The sequence below is a fragment of the Meriones unguiculatus genome, chromosome 17, assembly GCF_030254825.1.
Source record: "Meriones unguiculatus strain TT.TT164.6M chromosome 17, Bangor_MerUng_6.1, whole genome shotgun sequence".
Lineage (NCBI taxonomy): Eukaryota > Metazoa > Chordata > Mammalia > Rodentia > Muridae > Meriones > Meriones unguiculatus.
The window spans coordinates 46,180,819-46,205,666 of record NC_083364.1 but is presented as its reverse complement, the minus strand read 5'-3'; the positions used below and the strand labels follow the sequence as shown (position 1 = coordinate 46,205,666).

The 24,848-nt window shown below is 35.7% G+C and overlaps 1 protein-coding gene across 19 annotated transcripts in view; it reads right to left on the bottom strand.

The window, feature by feature from the left end:
* Zbtb20 (zinc finger and BTB domain containing 20) overlaps positions 1-24,848 on the bottom strand; it is a 789,314-nt gene that overhangs the window by 372,733 nt on the left and 391,733 nt on the right. Inside the window, exon 1 of one of the 19 annotated variants that reach the window (XM_060370424.1) lies at positions 15,785-16,673. The exons of the other annotated variants lie outside the window; for them this stretch is intronic. The gene's annotated coding sequence lies outside the window, so the exon portion shown is untranslated. Of the gene's footprint in view, positions 1-15,784; positions 16,674-24,848 lie in introns of those variants that run through there. 19 annotated transcript variants of the gene reach the window in all.

Here is a 24,848-nt window from a genome sequence, read left to right as displayed (position 1 = left end):
TCCTGCTTCCTAATTTTTTGAACAGCTGTAATTCCCTTAGCCATTCCTCCTAATCCCTTGGTTACTAACTTCTGAAAATGTTTTTGTTTGTTTAGATGGCTTGTGCAGAGTTGTTGAGACATCTTTCCCTCATTTCACCCATGAGTAGTAGTCTTAAAATGAAAACACAGCATCTTCTATTATTCATTTTAAACATTATCCAGTTAGATGTGGCACATCACATTCTTTCAATATACTTTGGGAACCTGGTTACTTCATTCAACAACTTTCCTATGCATCTGGAGTCCTATAAGCTGCAAACATTGTGACCATATAATCATCTAAGTCACCCAACAACAACATCAAAAACCAACACCTTGGTGATCAAGAAAATTCTCTAAGAATGGTCTTTCCTTTGACAAAGAGACCATTGTTTACATCCAACAGTATATTTAAAAACCTCATAGATAAGGAAGTCTTAGCCTGCAGGGGAAAACTCAGTACCGTTGTTTAGCTAAATTCCCATGGCATCAAGCTAAACCTTCTAAACCTGTATGTCTGTATCCACAGACATTCTTCTCTTAGCCTTAAGCTCTGTGTGGGAATACAGAAACACATGGATGATGAAGGTACAGAGAATAAGTGGCAGCTGATTTGGGATCCCTAAACAGGATCCCTTTTATTATATTCCTTTTAAAGTTTAGGGAACATCACAAGAGCAATGGTGGAAAGGATAAAAAATCTAAAAGATGGGGAAAAGATTTATTGAGGACTGTCTACTGACGGATTCTGAGGGAAGAGTAGACAACAATGATTTCAATTAAATATCCACCAATGGAGCATAATAGGCTCCAATGGATAGCTCCAAACTCATGGTAACAAAGACGACCCTGTTTAAACCGAGTCAGAAAACAAAACAAAATGACATGGAAGGAGCTTGTGGTAAGGAAGTGGTGATAAATGGAAGTGTGGGCCTTGGAGAGGGGAAGGATGATAGTGATTAAAATGCAGGATATGCATGTAAGAAACGGTAAGACATTATCTGTGAAGAAATTTAGTAAAAACATATTTAAGATAGTATGGCTGGATCTAGCAAGATGCCTCAGTGGATAAGAACAATCATTGCTGTTGTGGAGGACCAGGTTTGGTTCTCAGCACCCACATGGTAGCTCACAACTATATATAATTCCAGTTCTAGTTGATCTGATATCTTCTTCTGACCTCTGCAGGCACACACATTGTACACAATATACATGCAGGCAAAAATTCATACATACGAAATAAAATTTAAAAACCTACAAATAGCAGCCTTGCCAGCCCATGGAGGAAGAGAATGCAGCCAGTCCTGACGAGACCTGATAGGCTAGGTTCAGGGGAGGAGGTTCTCCCCTATTAGTGGACTTGGAGAGGGACATGGGAGGAGATGAGGGAGGGAGGGTGGGATTGGGAGGGAATGAGGAAGGGAGCTACAGCTGGGATACAAAGCGAATAAACTGTAGTTAATATAAAAAAGTAAAAATAAAACCTACAAATACAGCCTTGCCATTCAAGATGTCACTAATTTTATCTCTACTTATGTGCTACTAGCATCTAAAAAGATCAGGAGTGACTGCCTCAACAGTGTGCATGGACACTCACTGAAGCCGTTCTGCTTTCTAGCAAGTATTTATTTCAGGGGCACACAGCATACATCTTTACATTTAATTGCTTTTGTAATCTACTCCAGACTTTTGCTCCAGACCGACACCAAACTGTTTCTTCTCCCAAACTGATTTTTCCTATTTACTATAAATGAGACAGTTTCCTATCTGTAGTTGTTTGTTTTCACATACGTCCTGAAATAGGGTAAAACTGATGATCTTACTGACAAATCCTCCCACTCATCTGAGGTACTCTAGCTCACTTTTCACGATCTCCTTGGTTTCCCTGTTGCTTTCCTAGGAAAATAGGAAAAATGCCATCTCTGAAAAATCACAAAAGCATCCTAAAATGGAAGGTTCGTCAGAGAGAGACAGTGTACTAGAACAAGGTGTCATCTTTAAGTCCTCATAGGTGCTGGCCAAGGACACTGGGGCTTTACTCTGTCTCCATATATGGATTTGTATGACTGCAGTATTTAAACCCTGTTAGTTTACTTAGAGAAAGCTACATCCTTTTCCTGTCTACTCTGGATGATTTCCTTTGCCAAATATTCAAAACAGCTTTGTATTTCTCAGCCTTTAGCTGAAAAAGGTGGTAATATATAATGCCTTTATTTTCCATGCAGACTTTCTCTGAGGCAAGTATGTACCCCGACCTTTACCTAATCAAGAAAAGTTGTTTGGGCAGTGGGGGAGGGGAAGGCAGGTTAGGCTTTAAATGCACAAATCAGTTCTAATAAAAACACTGAGATTCAGGTGCCTGGGGTTAGAAATACTGGAGGGAATTCAATTACACTAATTAATATTTAAGAAGGGCTAGAGATCACATACTGAATGTGGGAAACTAGGCCAGTCAGACATGAGCATATGGGGAGGGCAAGATCAACAGATAAAAGTAACAAACAAATCATACATAAACGCTCCAACAGGAATGGAATAGAGACTATAAAATAAATGTTCCAACAGACACTGAAGAGGAGGTAAAGTAAATGGTCTACCAGACATAAAAGCAAAATGTTCCAACACACACAAGACATTTTATTGCTTTTGTGTAAACACATATATTATAAAAATGATTTTTCCAAATAAGTTACTAGGAAATGCTACCCATTTCTAAAAACAGACTTAGTTAGGGCTGTGTGCATTCACAGCACACTGTATTTACTCTCATTTCCTCACTGGCTTAACACATAGAAAGCTCAGTAAGGCTTGGATTTCCCAGTAGTTGATTCCCTACGGCTAAGTCTACATGGATACCTAGAAGCCAATGGAAGGTTGAAAACCTTGATTCTTTCTTATGGTGATGTGATATGGTTGGTGTCATGCTGTATTCTTTTTTTGGGGGGGGGGAGGGAGGTTGTTGAGAGCATGATATTTTTATTTGCAACAAAGATTTTCTGTCCCTCTTTTTATACGTGAATTCTTTCTAAAAGAGGCACTGATGGTGTCAGAAGTACCTTGTTTCACTCATGAAAATGGTTTGTTTTCTTCATCTACTATAGCATTCAGTTATCTTGTTCTTCTCCTTCCTCACTCTTAGACCTCTCTCCTTTCTGGGAATTTTGAAAAACATAATCCAAAAGAGCCTCCAAGATTGCATTGAAGAACTGGGTATGTTTAGTGTGAAATACTATTCATTGGGTAGCTTTTGCTATCCACATCACGCAGAGCTGTAAGTGAAGGTAGAAATGTGGAGGAGATAAGGACCACTAAAACTGAGAAATGAACTCCTCCTCTAAATTCTTTTGTATTCACAGATGGTAATTAAGGGACCCTGAAGAAACACTGTGGCAATGCTTTTGGTCATGGAGAAAACAAACAATAAAGATGTTTTTGCTTTTAAGGAACATAACCTATGTTTGAAAAGTTATTTAAATAAACTGAAGATTTCAAGATAATACATCACCAAAGATTAAACTGTCCCTAAATAATAAAGAAGCAGGAAAGCAAAACAACAATTAAGACAATGTCCTAAAAGTGTTGGAAGTAAATTAGTGGTTTCACTAATTTCACAATCCCAGGATTTACAAAGTGATACTTATTTAAAAAAAAAAAGTCTAGGAGTTAGTCAAAATATTTAAAACTGATAGCAAGTTATTATTCTGATCAGAATGACAACCAAACTTGAATATATAGAATTTGAAGTATTGAAGGTCAATGTTCTTATAATCTAAATATATAAAAGAAGGTTAATTAGTCTTTTTGCAAGCCTCACATTAAAACTGAGTTTGGATGACAGCTATATTTGTGTGTTTCATGACTTTTTGACACCGTGGGGTATTTTTACTGTCCTTAAAAATACTTTGAAGGCTGAAGCTAACATAATCCAAACGTGCTTCCTTTTCTTTATATATTCAATTTGGTAATATTACTATTTGGCTTTGTAAAATTCAAAATGGTAAATAATCTGAGTTTATAAAATTAATATATTTTAACAGAACATTATTATTTCAAATGTAGAGCTAACAACTAGGCTTACTTAGAAAAGGTGACTCTGCTTATATTTTAAAAAACAAAAAAGTTTCTGCAGATGATGTTCCATGTGGCCCCTGTAACTCATGTTGCTGGTTCTAGGCTGCACAGTTTCTGTATTCCCTGATTTTCCAGTTTAGAGCACTGAATGCTGCAGATACATTAGACCAAATCAGACTTAATGCATTGGCTACTAATTCATTGAGGTTTAAGAAAAAAATGATACTTTTCCCGAGGACTACATTATACTGAGAACATTAAATATCAAAAAGTGTCTACTTTGTCTTAGATTCATCCAGTCCACAAAATTTATCATATATTCTTAAAGTACCAGCTTCTCTGAAAGTGGTACAGTTGTTTAAGACTTTACATATGGTAGTCAAGAAAAACATCAAGGGAAACATTTTTAGTCACCCGGAATCATATTGCTTATATTAACATGTAATTTATACACACATAGTCAGGTGCTGTTCTTTTCTAAAATTGTATCACACGAAGAACATCAGATGATCCCCTCCCCTCAACTTCAACAGAACACAAATGACTTTCTGCCATTCAGGATGAAACTAGATAATTTAAGGAAAGAATTACTGCCTCAAAATTTCTCTAGTCTCTACTACAGTCAAGTTTCAAGTGTTTTATAGCACTGAAGTGGAAAGCATTGCTCTGAGATCTTTCAGGATCTTTCCGTAATGAAAGATACACCACAGTAAGTACATTTAGATCCGTATGCTAGAAGGTACCATGCTGCAAAAGTTAAGAACATACCTTAAGTTTCCATTCTGGCTCCACATTTCTCTTACTGAATTCTTGCATGGTCTTGGGCAACCTATGTAAACTGGCTAAGCCTGGGGAATCACTGGTGTAGGCTAGAGGAAATAACAGAATACCTACTCTTACGAATTTGTACGAAAGATAAAAGAGGTAAGGAATGCACGTTGCTTAATGTGTTGCCTTGCATATGAAAAACTTACAGTAATGATTAAATGGAGTCGTTAACAAATTTAAATATCTAAATGTTAGTTGCTTTCTTTTGATGAGGGTTTATGATCAGATTTTAATAACCATTTATAGATGATGTAGTCGTCTATCTGTTATGATGCTTGTTAAGGTTACTTCTCTTTGATTCTAAAACGTTCTCTGACTACTATGTCTTCACCTCTGACTCACTCATCAGAGCATCAAGAGGTCATTCAGGTTGTCCTGCACTTGGCTTTCTGGCACTACCTATGCTACTTTCTCACATCACTCGATAGCTTAAGAACCAAAACTCAAAGAGGAACAATTATGAGAACTTATTGGGACTAACGTTTATCAAAACAGAGCAAACAAAGAATTATTAAAATAAAGCCCCCCAGCTCCAGGTGCACTGGTGCATGACTAATCCTAGCAGTGGAGAAGCAGAGTGGATTATCAGGAGTTTAAGGTTACCCTCAGCTACATAACGTTTTGAGGTCAGCCTTGGCTATGGGAGACTGTTTAAAAAAAGAAAATTCACAGCAGAGGAGACCCGCTGATGACAGCAGCTGTGAAATGCTATACACAGTGGAAATCAGTGAACCCCAAAGGAATAAACTAAGGAAACTGGAAGGCCATGAAACTTACATGATTTACAAGAGAAGACCAAGCTTAATAAACACGCTGAAGCACTGAAGACTAGGGGAGCCAGGAAAGTCAGCCCTGGGTAAAAATCTGGACAAGACAGTAATACTGAAAGGAATGATGGCTTCTGATAACATAGGGACTAGAGCCAAGACAGCAATGAGAATTTACAGTTTTACTGTATAGAGCTTCTTTAGTGCCTGAGTTCCATTGTGGGGACAACATTTGTGAGTTATACCACTGTGGATGATGTGCCATACAAATGCTGAGGGGTGATGTTAACAGCAGTGAAGATGATACTTTCTTTCATTTTTTTAGATGTATATATTCTATTATTTTAGCAATATGAGTATTTTGCCTGCATATATGTATGTGAATCACATCCACACCTGATGCTGAGGATGTTAGAAGAGGGTCAGAACTGGTGCTACAGATGTCTGTGGACCAGCATGAGTGATGGGAATCAAACCCAGTCCTTTACAAGAGCAAAAAATTCTCTTAACCACTGAGCCAATTCTCCTGACCCAAGGATAATGATTTTTATGAGCCAATGCTAGAAACTCATAGGAAATGTAAATTAGAATTAGAAACCATATTCGTAGATAGTGCCCATGTATTATGTGATACAAAATTTTTCTTAGAATTTAACTGCTTGAAAAAAATATCATGGAGGAAAACAAAACAACAACAAAAAAAGCAAAATTGTTGGTTTACTGTAAAAAAAAAAAAGACTTTTTGTCCTTTGCTTGGATATGGATCTGATGCTTTCCTTCAATGAGCACTAAATTCACTTAAAATTAAAAAGAAAGATATTGGCAAGGATATTGAGATGGTAATGTAACATCACGGTTGAAAGAATAAACTATCAAGATAGAACAAAACCAACTGAAATGGAACCAGCAAACTTATCGCAAGTCAAGGAGGCTTTCTACAATATTAAAAATGCTACTATCGAGAAGCAACATTGTTATTCATGAGAACAGCAAAATACATTTCTTCATTAATTTTTTTGTGAGATTTTCTAAATGTGGTAAAGGTTGGCGATTATTTGGCAATTCCTTTTAGTTTTCAAATGTAATTTTAAGAAGTTTGTGGGGAAAAAAAGAAAATTTATTAGAAATATTTAAAGTACCAAGACACAAAGGCTAGGTTTCTTAGGCATCCTTGGTGTTCACACGAACAAGCAATCACATATTCCCATTCACACACTTAAATGCATCACAGTGAAAATGCTTCGTAAGCCTGGTGGAGGAAGACAGGGGAGAAAATATTGGCAGGTTTCTTTGATATCCACACTGCTTGTAATCTGACAGTGTATGCTGATAAAAGCTCATGTTATGCTACTGACTAGTATTCAATATATATATATTCATGCCAGTGACTGCCCTTGTCCCCCTTACTAGGGAACCCACATGGAGACTGAGCTGCCTATGGGCTACATCTGAGAAGGGAGTCTAGGTTGTCTCCACGCATGGTCCTTGGTTGATTCATCAGTCTCTGCAGGACCCCCTGGGCCCAGATTATGGAGAGAAACTTAATTCCCCTGTCGCAAATGAATGGTATAAACTTCTAAGTAACATCTTAAAAAGAAAAACATCTTTTATTGTACAGGGTTGTTTTAGCTATTCTGTGTTGTTTGCTTTTTCCACATGAAATTGAGAATTGTTCTTTCAGGGTCTGTAAAGAATTGTGTTGGTATTTTGATGGCAATGGCATTGAAGTTGTAGATTGCTTTTGGTAGGATGGCCATTTTCTCTATGTTAATTCTACCAATTCATGAGCATTGGAGATCTTTCCATCTTCTGATATCTTCTCCAATTTCTTTCTTCAGAGACTTGAAGTTTTTCTCATACAGGTCTTTCACTTGCTTGGTTAGTCACCCCAAGGTACTTTATATTATTTGTGGCTTTTGTGAAGGGCATTGTTTCCCTAATTTCTTTCTCAGTCCTTTTGTCTTTTGTATAAAAGGAGGGCTTCAGTTTTTTTCTTTTTTCTTTTTTTTTTTTTTGAGTTAATTTTGTATCCAGCCACTTTGCTGAAGATGTTTATCAGCCAAAGGAGTTCTCTGGTAGAATTTTTGGGGTCACGCGTGTATACTAACATTTCATCTGCAAATAGTGATACTTTGACTTCCTCCTTTCCGATTTGTATCCCCTTGATCTCCATTAGTTGTCTTATTGCTCTAGCTAGGACTTCAAGTACTATGTTGAAAAGATATGGAGAGAGTGGGCAGCCTTGCCTTGTTCCTGATTTCAGTGGGATTAAGTTTCTCTCCATAATCTGGGCCCAGGGGGTCCTGCAGAGACTGATGAATCAACCAAGGACCATGCGTGGAGACAACCTAGACTCCCTTCTCAGATGTAGCCCATAGGCAGCTCAGTCTCCATGTGGGTTCCCTAGTAAGGGGGACAAAGGGCAGTCACTGGCATGAACTCTGGTTGCTTACTCTTTGATTACTTCCCCCCGGTGAGGTGGTCTTACTAGGCCACAGAGAAAAAAAGATCCAGGTAGTCCTAATAAGACTTGATAGGCTAGGGTCAGACTTGATAGGACCTCCTCTATCAGTAGACTAGGAGAACACAGGGCTGGGAAGAAGAAGGGATGCTAGGACCAGGAGGAGATGAGGGATGGGGCTATATCAGGGACACAAAGTGAATAAATTGTATAATAATAATGATGATGATAATAATAATAATAATAATAATAGAAAAAAAGAAAAAAACATCATCCTTTCTGTTAATTAGGCATTGTTGTTGTTTTTTTAAATGTTGAACATTTAAAAAATAATATGCAAGGATGTGATGTTATAGTGAACACAGATACTAGGTCAGTAAGATAATTTAGTCAGGACATGATTCTAAAAAAACACTTCCATTTACGCTACTATTCTACAAATAAAATTTATTTATAATGATTAAAATGTCTTTTCATCAAATCTGACACTAGTACTAGGTAAATGTAAATATATTTAACATGTAAACTTATAACAATGCAATTTCATGATTAAATTGTTGTCTCAATTTTATTTTGATAAAATTTCTTCGAGGTGGTATTATTTCATGTTAGGATTTTTGTGCTGCTTAATATTATAATTAATAATTCATAATTTTGTCTTTCCCCTCTCATTTCTGACAACTTTTATTTTTAATCGGTGGGCATGTGCCAAATTGGTTTGTTATTTATTTATAATGTAAAATGACAAGGGAATTGAATATGTGGAATAGAGAGAGACTATCTTTCATAAGATAAAATTTTCTTAGTAATCGGGATGTTTCTTGTTTATCCTTAAGGAGTTGAACATTTGTGGGAGGTCAGATGAGATATCATTGCTACAGCATGACAAAGCTATGTTAAATACATTAAATAAAACTGTTAGGTTATCTTTTTAAATTCAGTTTAATTTTGTGAAGACATCTAAACATATGCATACAAAGAAGGAATAAAGCAAAATTTGTGAAAGTTGCCCTATTCTGATAGGATCCTATAATGCCAATTAAGTAAAAATTCTTACAAAACAGATCTATTTGTATTCTTTTCTAAGCTAAAACATGCAAATTTAGTAGAAACAAACAGAAAATTCCAAAGATATGGGACTGAAAAAATAAAATGTTCTGTCTGTGAGGCTTTATAGAATAGAACATTAAGTAATGTCTTTAATTCTGCCCATAACCAGAAACCACATATACTGAATGCTAGAGCACTGCTCAACTGCCAGAAAATTCAGAGATGCTTTCCAGAACATCAGGTAGCAAATCATTAGGGGAGCTGGTTCTAACGAGGACCCACAGGCCCATCTAGAAACTGCCATCAAATAAGAATCTACAGGGACATGTCCTTCTAATCTGTACCAGCTCCCAAGGTACAATTAAGTTTGAGAACTACACTTTTACAGAAGAACTTGTCTATCTCACCAGAGCTTTCCATTGTCAGAAAAATCCTTTCAATTCATCCCATGTCAAACATAGAGAATTCAAGGAATACAGTAATTTTCATCAAATTATATCCTTCTCTATGATTCTGGTGTCTCCCATATGCCTTACTAGTTTAACTACTTATAGTGAACCGTTACTGGACCCATAGACAAGTCTCTGTGACACTGCTAAGACTCCAGCACTTGGAAGAAGAGAACTTAACAAAACAAAAATGGCCCAATATCTCATGGGAAACCCATTATTTACAGATTAAATTTATAATATTAAACATTTCAAAGATGTTTCTGACTTTAACTATTTGAATAATTATTAAAATCTAGACGGTTGTAAGTTGCCATTGAGTCAGACGTGGTAACTGGTTAAATCATTGAATGACAACTCATTTGCAGTCAGAATGAGTCAGAACACAAGCATTCTGACACATCACTGTACTTTTCAACCAGTTCCTTGAACAAACCTCCCCCTCCCTGCTTTTGGGCATACACTCACTTTAAAGGCTGTAGCTAGGAGGTATTTTACCATGGCTATGGATACACAGTGTTCATCTTTCAGAAATGTACAATGCAGAAAGCTAACTGCACAATGTGGTAATCTAAGACCATACAATCTCCATGGTTCAGCTAAGAATGGGAATAGCGATGTTAATGCCAGTTATCAGAGGCAGTGTTTATGGTCTGCTGAGAGGGTGCTTGTTTCTAAGTGATTATTGGGAGAATGTGCAAAGCCTTTTGAAGTTTGGTGGTATTCTAGACATGAGAAAAGAAGAGCTGTGCATCCAAGTGTAGACGCCCTTCGTGACTACTATTTGGTATCTGTATTTCACCAATTCAATATAACAACAATAGGAAGTGGTATTTTTAGGATAGCTTTCTTAATAACTGCAGCATGATGAAAGAAAATAGAAACTCCTTGAATGGGTATAACGTGCTTGAGAAGGTAGACTTTTAACAGAACTTTACCTGACCAGGGTATTTTAAAATGTGTTCCTTAGGGTAGGAAACAAAATGAATGCATACACACTTTAAATAGTCATTAAAATCCATTTTCCCATGTTTAGGGATGAACACCATTGTACTTGATAAACACTATGATTAAATGATACAGTACTTCCAAAAATGGAAGTTGAATAAGAATTCAGGTTTTCTTTCCAGAGGTTAGGTCAAGGAGAAGGAGGTTGGAGAGTTGAAGACAATGTGTGCATTTGTGTGTAGGGATTCGCGTGCTCTAAATTTAACAGTGCCCTTACTCTGTGCCCATAAATTTTTGTGCAACAAGTAACTATTCTTCATATCTGGAATTTATACGCATTTTTATTGTGACATCCTTTGAGAATTCTTCTAAATACCTGAAATGGACTTTTCCAAATGCAAACTCCCATGATTTGGCCTTATTAGAATCTGAATGAATGTTTCCATTGGTTTCTCCAGAACATAAGAACCAAGTTTCATTTAGAAAACAATCATTATCATGATCAGCTGTAACATTTTCTCTACTGTCTGGAGTAAGACTATAGAAATATAAAACATTAAATATGAACCTAGATAAAAATAATTTTACAAAGCCCAACTGGTATCTGAGAAGTGAGGACAGCCTGAGATGGACTCCTTGGCTTCCTTCTGTCCAAAAATTTCCTGTTTCCCTATTTCCTATGGTTACCACCATGGAACATGTTAAAATCTCAGTAGGGACTCTGTTTCAACTTTTCCTTTCAAAACAGAGTAAAAGCTTAATGGAAAAAAAATGTCCTTTCTATCTCCATGCCAGGCACCGTGTAAGATTCACAAACTTAAAATCCAGGCAAATAGTGTTTTATATTCTCTAAAACTAAGTGACAGGGTGCTACAAAAATTCCCAAATTTAGCCATGTGACTTAACTAATATGTACTGCGGGATGAGAATAAAAAGGAAGCATCTGTATTTTATTGGATAGTCAAATGATTCTTTTTAGTTCTCCAAAAGCCATCCTACTTCAAAAAACACATGGAGTGGTTTCATCAGAAAGAATCTAATGGTTAAAATTATTAGGTAAAATGATTGACAGCTATCTTAGTCAACATAGGTAAAACTAAGCAAACAGACTTATAAATTATGTTGTCCACAAATTTAACCTATTCATCTGTATAAGTAATTCTTTGGAATTACTCAAGATTTATAGTAAAAAGTCAGAAAGGAGATTCAACCAGCTGGTTAAAGAAATCATTTATCCTCTGAGATGAAAGCTACCAGTGGTTCAGTTTAGATAGCGAGTGGTTGATGGCAGATAAGCGACTCCAGAGGCATGCTAGGTTTTATTTAGACACATCTGCAAAGCTCTGCCTTGTGTTTTTTAAAAGCCTATATGTTAACAGTCTATCATATTTCAATTATCTTTGTGAGATTTCAGTGGATTTATATTATACTGAAGTGTCCAGTCTTAGTTGGAAGTAGTAATATTTGGCAAAATATCACAATAAAGGCTGAACCTGTCAAAGATTTCAACTAACAAGTTAACAAAATTGTTGACTTGAGTTTGAAATGTCTGTCATAGGCTCATGTTCTGAAGATTTGTGTCCCTGCTGTTGTTTGTTTGATATTAGAAGGCTGTGGAGACTTCAAGAGGTGTGGTCTATCTGTTTGGAGCACGGCTCTGGTGGCTGGGCTTTGGAGCCCATGAGTGATCCTGGTTCTGGCCTCTTTTACTTTCTGCTTTCTGGTCTATGATGACGTGAATGGTTTTTATCACTTGCTTTGGCTTCCTTGAATTGGAAGCATTTCCATGCCTTCCCTGCCATAATGAAAAAAAACCCTGATAATTCTGTGAACTAAGATAAATCTGTCCTTTATCAAGTTCTTTCTCTCAGGTACCATGGTGACAGATATCAGAGTAATGAGTGTTTGCATGCAGCATAAGAAGACAAAGTGGGCTGGCTTTACCCAGGGTCAGATGATTGTTCAAGGTTCCTGAATAAACTGCATTGAAAAAAAAAAAAAGAAAGAAAGACAAAATGGAGCTAACGAAGATACCATGGACAAGATGTCAGACACATATCATATAAGGTTTTAGGACATTTGTTCTTCATTCATAACAGTAATTTCCCCCTACTTTACAAATAAAGAAAGTGAGATACTTAGTTATACAGCTAACATGTAATAGATTCACATTATAAGGCAAGCACATTGATGCCAAACATTTAAATATATCATCTTATTTAATTTTCAAACAGGTTACAAGACTATTACTGGTTGAATTTTATAAATGAGAAAGCAAAAACTGATGGAGTAGTGGTCAAGTTTAAAGTTGCTGAGTGACCAAAGATATGAACTCAGATCTGTCTCGTTTCAATACCTAAGCTCTCAAACTTTATGAAAGTAATTTTTAACTCTAGTTACACATTATAATTATCAAATAGTTTAACAGTTATGGATAAACAAATGCTAGTCCAAAAGAACTGAATCTGAGTTTTTCATACAAACCAGACTTGATTTGATGCTTTCCTCGATCCCTGTAACATTCAGTCAAGTTAGAGAAGCTTTCCTGTTTCCTGGGGAGTGAGACAGTACTAGAACCCAAGAGGCCTCAGCATCTTTGCAGTAGCTTTTCCTTGCCTTCCATTCTCTACCTGGCCTCTCTGTGATGTCATATGTAAGCAAGGAAGTAAAATGCATTGGCTATAGTTCATATTGCTGTTCATCAATACATAAAGAGTGAAGTCAAAGATGACTTTTTTTTTATTGCTCTTGTTATTCAAGTGGAAATACAAGGCTGCCCTTTAAATACTCTTTGGCTAAAGCTAATCACTAAAATGGGCGCTTCCACAACTTAACAACTAGTAGATGGAGAGGAGTATCCAATTACTGTGCTTTACAGTGTTGTTTCATGTAGTATCCAAGACACCTGAGAGTCATTGAAAATACAAAATAAAGTGAAGGAAAACTGTCTGTGCTGGGAAGACAGTAAGATTCAAAGCTGGAAAGTCTAGATTCATGTCTGTACTCTAACACTTTACTGCTACGACATGAAAGACTGAGTTTTTCTTTCTTTTTCAGTACTGGAACTGCATCTCCCTTAGGGCAGCGAATCAGAAAGTGTTGCTGGTTCAGTATCTCACTAAGGACTTGCTAGAAATAAAATGGTAAGTTTGTATTCTAGACTCAGAGTCGGAAGCTTGGTGTGTGTGGGGAGGGAGCATTACCTGTAGTTTGTACTGCAATGACTGCGATCTGCCTGTGGCCCTGATGCTTACTTTCCATAGGGAAGTTGTCTAAGGCTACAGGAGAATGTTTATACCTCTGGGTGCTTTTTCACTCCCAGAAATATTTAGAGAAATAATGCTCCAGTCTACATTAGTTAGATAATAACCTCATTTCTGATTTTTACTTTGAATGTGTAGACGAGGCACAAGTCAACCAGAGGTTATGCAATTAGCTTAGAGTCAAAGAGAAAGCAAGGAATAGAGCTGCAAAAGAAACCCCAGCATGAACTTGATTTTAATTCAATCAAACTGTTAAGGCACCGACCACGCAGCCTCCACTATAATGACAATGAACCTTTTAATAAATAAGTTTTAATCCTTTTAGTTATAAAAAATAACAGTAGCTTTTAAAAAGATTGGCACCTATAGTTCTGAGCTAAGAAATGTTTACATCAATAGGAATCCTGCTTTGAAGAGGTAAAATTGCCCTGGCTTTATATATGTAATGTATGGGCATTATATATGTTCCTCACATTATACTTTTGATTACTACAATAGCAGAGAATATGATAAACAAAAGTAGCAATGAAGGGATTCATCTATTATTTGAATATGGACTTCTACAGCATTATTTGAATACTTTAACAACATAAACTTAATGTTAGGAAATGCTTTGGGATGTTCTTCCCCCTTCCTCCTGGCAGAAGTACTCTTTCACTTTACTGTAATTTATCTAATATAACTACTAAGATGCTTGATACTTTTACATGCAAAGGTGCCAAAAAACAAAAAGCAAGAGAACGGATTGCTAATGAAATTCTCTGATTGTCAAAAGCACTTTGGAATGATCAGGTAGTAAATAACAGTATGAGGGATAACACAAAGTGCTTAGATATGATAATACTAGTCACTATAGTAAATGCAGAAAGGAGTACATAGGAATAGAATTTACATTTTATGAAGCTATTATGTATGTATATAGAATATGCAGAAGCTAAATTTTCAATAATACTGGTAAAATATTGTTCAAAATCTACTCTTGCTGTCTTCTCCCTTTAAAAGGCACTATAGAGAAAAACACTCATGTCCAAGTGTTCACAAGGAGGCTAGAAAAGGAGCTACTTAGCATGCATGAAAAAGATCAAATAAAAGCAGAGAACAACAACAAAAAAGTAACATTATTAGAATAGCAATACAGACACACACGAGATGATCCAACAAAACATCAGAGACAAATAATATTAATGTGTGGCAGGAACTACAATAAAGCTATGGGCAGATGCTCTTTCTGTTTGCTGAAGTATTTTTATGGTGTTCAATTTTTAATGGAATTAAAATGGAAAGAGTATGAAACATTTTTTTCTTATTATTGCTGTTTAGCTTAACTATGATACTCTAATATCAACTCCATACCAGACTCTTGAGACACATGAACTTGGTGCTTAAAAAGAGGCTACCTCCACTCTGTTATTTAAAAATACTTTTCAGAAAACCCAAACACCTGTTCATTAAGTATGGTAAGCCCTAGTCTATGGTTAGTTTCTATCTGATGAGAGCAAAGAGATGGTAAGAGCAGGAGGATCTACTTGCTATATAGGAAGGATTGAATTTGGGTTCCAGAGAAGCAGAGGAAAAGTTGAAAGGACCACAAGTCATATACAGCTGGACTGAATATACCATATAATACTTTTTTTTTCCATTTGTTCTGTCCTTTGGTCAAGCAAAAGATTGTTCAATGATATTTTCTGAATCTGGTCTGTAAAAAGCAGGATTGGACTTTCATATCCAAGTACTTTTCAAACTATCTCAAATTTCCAACTTGGAGAGGATATTAATTTCCTCAGAGACTCAGAGAAAACTCAGAACAGTCACAAGACTTGCATATTTCAAGAATAGGAAAGTAACAGGCTGATAAGAAAGGGCCAGTAATAAGCACAACAATAACATTAATAGCAATAGAAGAGAACAACTGATCGCAAGGATTCACCTGCATTAAGGAGACTCCAGAATGAGGAGGTAATTAAGCTATATTTCCATCTTCAGGACTCTGCCAAGCTTAGACTCTCCGGAAAGCTGTAAATACTCTGAGAACAGACTTCAGTAATGAGATTGGAATGAAGACTGGATGATGGCATAAAAGCATCTCCCTGCCCCTTGTTCTGAAAGTTAACTATTAAACCATGTGTCGTTCATCCTGATTTGGTTTACTTAGTTCTTGAAACAAGAACACACTGAACAGATTGCCCAGGGCAATTGAACACCCAGTGAAGCCTCTGTGATGACCATGTTCTTCCCAAGAACCCCACTAAAAAGGTTTTTATTATCAGGCCATGAATTCTGCATTGCTGCTAAAGGATGGAAAGTATTTTCTTTTGAAGAAAAGTTCTTCCCATCCATTAATTTTATATTTTGGAATATTCAGTATTTTCAGTGAATAATCTTTTCCACTTGATTCCATTATCCCATTCCTTTCTCTCATTGTCTGTCGGTCTGTCACTCTGTCTGTCTGTTTTTTTTTTTTGTATTCTAGTTCATTTGTATAATTACTTACATACTTCCTCATCTGGACACTTCATCCTAGTAGAAGATGGCTTTTTTTTTTTTTTTTATGCAACACCTTAGTGGAATGGGATAATAAAACTATGGAGAAGGGTTTGGTTTCAATGATATATTCCAAAAATGTAATTTATTTACATCCATGATAGTTAATTTTATTGCCTTTTCCCATGGGCTATACATTCTACAGCCTAAACTGGCCACAGTAGTATTTGAAAAATCAGTGGTTAGTCACTGTTCAACCCATTTATCAACACAGCTGCTGCAAGGCTCATTTTATTCTTTTTAGAGGAGAGTTTTGTTGTGGTAGGTTTCATTTTCCTCATGGAATCACATTACCAAAGAAACATAAGACTCAAACATCATTTATTATTATTTGGATTATATCTATACTGAATCTATGCTCAAAACATGTAACTCCTCTATATTTTTATAATCATGAATACAAGTATGCATAGGTATTAAAACTTAAAATAGTTTCCTCTTTTTCCCTGGATATTTTTTCAGGCAAACAATATTTTTTTGGGAAGCAGTGCAGAAAAAAGATGTATCATACATATATGGCATTTTCCATCACATTCTTATTAACACTACTAATGAATATGTCTTAATACTTTTGTAATGTTTACAACTATGAAAAAGGTGAGATTTAAATAACATGATAGGAGGTCATTCTTAAAAGATTCTTGAACAACAAATATTGACTCACAACACACTAATATTCTATAAGTACTGAATATATAACAGAGGAAAGCAAGTTGAAGACACTTGAGATAACAGAAAAAGTAAAAGTACTGAGTTATACTGAGGTTTGTAAAATATAGCAGTATTAATCTATTTTTAAAACAGTATTTGAAGCCAGGAACTGAGCTCAGTAGTGTTCTTACCTTTTGAACATTCTTTCAGTATTTAGTTTTTACTAACTCCTCAGTTTTTAAAAAAATCGAATTTACTTTCAATTTGAAGGAATAAAAATAGGATGTTAAAACTGATAATTTTTTACTTGGCTGTTTTGAAATTATGTGCTCAATTAATAGCATAAACTTTAGCATATTAGAACCTTGAATTCCATCATTTCAGAAGTTGAGGTTAAAGTTTTTTTTCATCTATTAAGTGAAGAGAAGAGTAAGTATTACAGATGATTATTTTAAGAGTAAATGGTTAAAAAAAAAAAAAAGAGAGGTCACTTAGTAAATGGCAGCCAAGTCACCAAACACAGTAAAACCCAAATAAAAAATATTTCTAGGCCAGTTGCTCTACTAGGTAGGGCTGGTATCCATGCTACAAAAGCCATTAAGCCTCAATAATTTGGGCATTTTAAAATACTCTTCATAGAGTCTTTTAATGACATTTCCCAAAGGTCAGACTAGCTTATGCTAGTGTAGAGTTGCTGCATTTGAAGGGAATTTTATTTGGTTCAGAAAATAAGTCTTGCTCCCAAAATCCAGGATCATAGAGACTACACTGTAAAGGGAAAGAGTGATAATTTAGAAAAACTAGGGTAAAAACCCTATAATAAAAAGTGAATGTAAATTCTTAGGATAACAGTAAATGTCCAAAGTCAATGCCACACTGAGAAGAAATATGCTCTAAGCAAACAACTGGCAGATCAGAATAGAAAGACTTTAGGCAGCTGGAAGAAATGGAATGAAATAAAGTGCAGGACAGAGGCTTGCAAGAAGACAAAGCTAAAAGGTGCTCAAAATCCTGAAACTCTAAAGTGAGGGTTCAGCAAGACTCCAGGACAGTAGACATCAGTGGTAACAAAGCAAGATCAGGATTAGTAGGAAACGATGAGGGTTAGAAATGAAATCCTTAATGTGTATGTTCGAAAGTGGTGCTAGTTACAAAAAGTACAAATATTGATGCGTTAAATCGGGATGAGGCGAATATAAAGCCAAACACGGACAGCTCTGAGGGGGAAAAAATAGTCAGTTTGGTACTCAACTGTCATCACAATTCATTTGTGTTTCACATCCCACTGTTTGTGACATTAACAGAATTTCAAATTTAGCAGTGAACTATTTTTATGTTGTGAATATCTGCAGCCATTTCCATATGTATCTATTGCAGCTAGAAATAATAGCCTCTTGATCTTTAAAATGCTTCCAATTATACCATTCAGATCAGGGGTCATCTAAGAAGTTTTCAAATACTTGTCTTTTCTATCACTTCAAGCAAAGCATTACACATCCTATTTATTTGCACTAAGCCCAAATTATTTGGTCATTTCAGTAAAAAATAAAAATCATTGGGAGGCTGTTGTTTTTATTATCATTTCATAAGATTGAGTTAGTGTGAGAGTTTTGAATTGTATTTTCATTTAACTAAAATAATTATAGCACCTTTTCCATGAAGGCATTTAAATATATCAAATTTACATCTAGATTTCCTGTGTGTCAAATATTAGGCAAAACAATTTCAAGTGTTATAATTTACATACTCATATATTAATGCATGTTACATATTAATATATATTAATGAGCGTATGATTATTGTCTAAAAAGGCTCTTATGTCTTATTACTGTTGTGGTTATTACAGTTAGTAGCAGATACCATTTACTAAATATCCATTATGTACCAAGATATATCAAGAACTTTACTAGAGACCATAAATAGAGGCCAATGAGAATGTTATTTGTTCATTTTTCCATTAAAGTGTTTAAGAAAAAAAAAACCAAAATATAAGGTTCTTATGATCACACAATTTATAGACAGTAGAGGTGATAACTACAAAGAAATCAGACACTGTGTAAGAAGACAGCCCATGTTCCCTTCATGATATACTTCTGCTTTTAAGATTGAAGCAAGACACAGTTTTTAAAAGTTTACATAGAGCTCAAAACGAAATTCAGTGGTGGAGTGTCTGCCTATCTGTGTGGGTCCCAGAGTTTAATCCCCAGTACCACAAAAAAATAAATAAGACAAAATAAATAAAAAGTTAACAATGTATTGTCAACTGCTTTCATAAGAAAATGCATAAATTTCATGGTATCATTCTCTTAGCATTTACATTGACACAGAACATCTCAATTGGTTTCACATACTTTCCCTGATAATATATGTATTCAATTCAATAAACAGTCTAAGGTGCTCACTTTGTAACACCAACTAGGCCGGTGATCTTAATTTGTTAACATCATGCTTAAGTGCAGATATCTTCCATATCTTACATATTGTCTAAAAGATGTCACTTTTAGACAAAATTGTATTTTTCTTTTCCATAACTGGTGTTTAAAGAAAGCTGCAGGACCTTATGATCACTGGAGCTTCAGATTGAAAAGTTCCTTTTAATAACTTAAATCCCAAATTGTAAAATAAGCAGCACTTACTACAGATTCAAACATAAATTCTATAAAGAAACAAAGTTTGCTTTGTATAGTTTCATCTATATATTAAACTAAATCAGAGTACATACACATTCACAATATAAACCCAGATTTTTCTCACTATATGTTACACAAATTATATCTCTGATTCACCTTCAGAAAAAAAAATGTGCCTTGAATTATTTTGTCACTGGAGCTAATGCAGTTACACTGGAAAAATATATTTTAAGCATGCTTCTGGATAATGATACAAAAGCAATAATCATAACAGCAACCACAACAGTAGTGATAGCATCTGTTGAATACTTTTCAGTGCCTTAGCATTACAACAGGTCAAATGCATTATCTTGCTAATTTCTAAAAGCACTGTAAGGGGTAAAAAATGTTAATCATCTGATTTTACAGAACAGGACACTTTAGGACTTTAGGTACAAAGGCCCAGTAACTTGTCCAAGATGACTGCCAGCAAGGAGGTAAGAGCAAGGTTGAACCCCTAACAGCCTGCCTCTCTTATGTGTTCTAGGTGGAGGTTATGACAGATATTCTGCATTTTATCAATGCTGTCTTTTGTCTGATGTAGCTACACTACTGGGCTTGGGACCCATTTGGTATGTAAGCTCAAACTTGAAGACAGCTAACGAGTCAAAGTCTGAGATGCTGCCATTCATACTACTTGGCAATTAAAATGCTCCCTTCTGAGAAGGTGTGACGAGCTAGCTCAAGCTTAGAACATAACACATGCTTTAAAAAGTGCCTGAAGTAAGGCCAAGCCATGGATCTGATTAAAAGCTCGTACTGTTTTTACAAGGGTCCCAACAGTGGCAATCATTTCCCAGTACCCACAGGGCAGCTCATAAACTCCAGTTCCAGGAAACTGAGCCCTCTTCTGACCACTGCAGGCATCAGACATGTACATGGTATACATGCACACAGGCAGGCAAAACACTCATATACATAAATAAAGTTTTTAAAAAAGTGCCCAATGAATGTTAAAAATGGCATCTGTAAGTGGTGAATTAAAAGGTGATATTTTTTTAAATTTTTTTTTATTTTTTTTTCTTCAGTATATTTTCCTTACTGTTTAAAATACTTTCATTACAGGCCCATGCCACTGCTGAACAATGGGAAATTTAGAACTTTACTTACCAAACTTTCATTTTGTACTATTATTAGACTATTAGCATTCATTAAAATTTCCTCTGTTCTCCGATCTTCTCTAGCATTGTGTTTCTTACTCTGTCCCCCAATACTCTTAGCAAAGTCACACAGTATTTTTATCATCAGTTTTCTTTACTGAAGCTTAAGTCTCTCACTTGGACTCCTTGTTTATCTAGTAGAATGCCATGTTTTCTGAGCACCTACCACTCAGCTCAATGAAAAAAACTTGAGCACACCTTCTCAGAACAAAGAGGTGAAAGTAAGACCTGACTCCCTTAAAAGATATGCACAAGGATGCTCCTGGATCCACAGGTCCATTTTGTATCTGCACCAGATTAGGGGGGAAAACACAGCCCACCCAATGATGCAAAAGAAGTCACAGGGAACAGAGATGGTCATGTCTCAAAAAATACCTTCTTTCTCTCTCTATATTCCTTCCCATTTTGTTTAGTTATTTATTCATTCCTACTTCAAATAATAGAAACCCTTACGAAGTCAACATTTTATCTTATTTGATATTATCTCTAGTTTCTAAGAATGGTTATGGTTGCAAGAAATTCTCAATAAATATATGCTGAAAAGAAGGAAATAAGACAGTGGGAGGAGGAGTTAAAACTCACACCATATTTCTTATGTTGTCCTGGAAATAATGCGGAAAGTTACCTCAAAACTTCCAGGAAAACATAAAATAGCAAGTTTTCATTCCATTCCTATGCTGACTGCTTGATAAATTCCTTCATGGACCATACTCCTCTGTAGCCTTTTGATATTCAATTTCAGCTAATATATTACTATAGTAATTATAGAAGTAATGGTATTATTTCTTGAGTATTTTTCTCTCCGTCTCTTATATTGTGATTTGTATTTTATATGCATTATAATATTAAAAAATTAACATGCATTTATTCATTATGTATGTATGTATGTGTTGGGGTGGGGTATATGTGGCTATGACTGTCATAGCACATATTGGAGGTCAAAGGGCAATTTCCAGGAGTTGTGAGTTCCATCCTGTATATTCTCTTCTAGAACCATGCAGGTTCTGAGAATCAGATTGAGATTTTCAGACTTGGAGGCAAGTGCCTTTACTTGTTGAGCTATCTCTCCAGCCCATTAATTTTTTTAAACTTATTTAATAATTTTGTGTGTGCACTGTCGGGTGTGTAGAGGTCAAATGACAACTTGCTGGAATGGCTCTTTCCTTCCACTGGGTAGGTTCTAGGGATGGAACCCAAATTATCAGGCTTGGTGGCAAGTGCCATTATTTTCTGAGCCCCCCCTTCACTGTCTCCCATATTCATCTCTTAAGATCATGCCTAACGTAATTACTATTAACAATCCAATTTAACAGAGAGGCATAGTGAGACAAAAGATGTCCAATAACTTGGCCAAGATCATTCAAATAGAAACAAGTCAAGAACTGGCCCCACGGAGCATGACTCTGATATATATTCTAGGTTGAGGTTCTGACAAGTATTACAGGATGTTTGCTCTGGAGACCGCTGTATTCATATTTAAAACTTGTGGAACAAAGAGTTCTGGGTAAGAACAGTCAGAGCTCCTTCGTGTGCAGTCTTACCCATCAGCTAGTCTGTCTAAGCTTCAGTACCTTTTGCAGTCCAGCTTAGACACCAGAGAGGCAAGGAAAAGAGACATTGAGATCATTACATCCAGTGACAGGGTACTCAAAAACATTTCTCTCTTTCTCTCTGTGTCTCTGTCTCTGTCTCTCCACAACCCCCCTTCTCCCTGAAAGGATCTTCATAACAAATCTCTGATTAATGGTGGGAGGAAATGTATCTAAGAGGTCACTGTGACACTACCTCCGGCCCCAGTGTTAGGAGACAGTCTCCCACTGAAGAAAATGGAGGGCTATGAAGAAGTTTCTTTTCATCTTCTAAGTAGTGTCAAGGTATTAACTTATAGTGACATCATACAGCATAGAATCTTGAGTTACCACCTGATCTTAAGATAAGTTTATACATAAATTTATGCTCGTCTTACTTTGGATAAGGTAATATCCTAATAATATAAAATTATCCTACTTGTGAAGAATTTCACACAAAAAACAGACCATCTTTTAGTAGTCAGTCCCAGAATAAGCCATGCTGCATTAAAGTTCCCATCAATAACCAAAAACATTTTTAATTTTTATCACATAGTAACTTATAGCATAAGGTCCTCAAACCCATCAGAATTGTTCTGAGCTACATTATTCCAGTTTTAACAGGAAATACTTTAGTGTTTAGTTCATGTTATAATAATGAACCCTCACCAGCTGAGGTTCACATACCATAAAGTTTAAGGTCACAATTTTAAAACACTTGTTTTCAAATTCTAATATGCATGACTAACCTAGATAGTCTTCTAAACTCTAGATCCCCACATACCACCTTCACAGCTTTTGATTCAGAAATTCTAAATTTCTAAAGCATGCCTTAGTGTTCCTGCTACAGGTGGTCCCTGTTCTGTTTCATGCATTACCTGTTGAGAGTGAAGAGAAGACTAGTCTAGCAAATGCAACATATCCACCAAAATTGCCCGTGAGAAGACAAGACAGTTTGGTAAAACTTTTAAAAGAAGAGAGAAGGCAAAGGTGAAAATGCTAAACTTTAAGCCACAAAGGGCTCTTTTTAAACCTTTAAAAAGACTGACAATCTGCTTAATGTAAAAGTGGACAAAGAGTGGCAGTCACAGAGCAGTGCTCTACGCACATCTTGAGACAGGCATATTGATTCAAGAGGTTCATTTGATAAAATGTGTTTCAGTGGCTTTGACAGATGCAGTCCGAATGTTTGACTTATCTTAACAATACAGAACATGTATTTATAATAAATAGTTTGAAGATCTCTTTCCCATTTAACCCCTTATTTTCCATAAGAACTTGGTCTTATCAACTAGACAGCACTCACATCCCCTCTCCCATACCTTAGGTCCTTGATCTTCTCCCTCCCCTCCTTTCTTTCTCCTCCCTCTGTCTTCTCCTCCTACTCCTCCATCTCCTTTTGTTTAGAAAGAAGTGATTAGTAAAACATCAACATCTCACGGATACAGTGCATCCACTTCCAAGCTGATTCTTAGGATACTATCATCCATAATTCTTCTCAGTGGAAGTTTCCTGACATCTTAACACTGTCTTCTCTAAATTATGAGGCCCTCATTTAAAGAAAATTTAGTGATGAATGAGAGAAATTATTTTACTTTGCAGATGCTGTAGGTTGCATATCTTGCTATATTTTTCACTTGGCTGTAAGAACTCTGGAACTGTACAGTTCTCCAGCAAGTGCTCTGTATGTCCACCACATGCCTGATGCCACTTTCACATCTATCTTGGTTTATCATTTTGCCTTGTTTAATCTTTATTACAAAGAATTCATGTCACTTTTGCTTCATTGTCTGTTTATTTATCTCTATCAATAATATAAATTCATTAATTGGAACAAGGTATCAAAAACAGCAACATTAAAATGTCTGTATGTTCATGCATGTACATTTGGTATATGGATCATGCATATCCAAATTGTTAAATTAAAATTAACTTTATCAAAAGAACAGATTTCTCATGGGCTGTAGACTGTAAGTTGAGAGATTCACGAGGCACATTCATCTGTAGTTCTCCAATTTCTGGAGGAACAAATTAAAATTCTACTACTAAACGATTGATAGGAACAAAACAGTCATTTTCATCACCAGGTCATTAATTTTGTTAATGTGAATATTAACTGTAGCTCCCTTAAAGGTATTTATATTTAGTTTTCAGGCTAAAAATAGTCTTTGGTATACTCAACCAATTACATGCTAGATTCTGAGAACCAATGAGAACTTATAATCTGGCCTTTTTTCTCTTTGATAATGAGCCATCAAGTCTGCTAAGATTTGATTACAATTTAGGTAAGGTTGAAGTGTTCTCTGCAGATTAGATATCCTATATACAGTGATAATCATCTTGGTCTGTCTTTATGTGAACACTATAGAATGCACAGGGTAATACTATAATATACTATATTT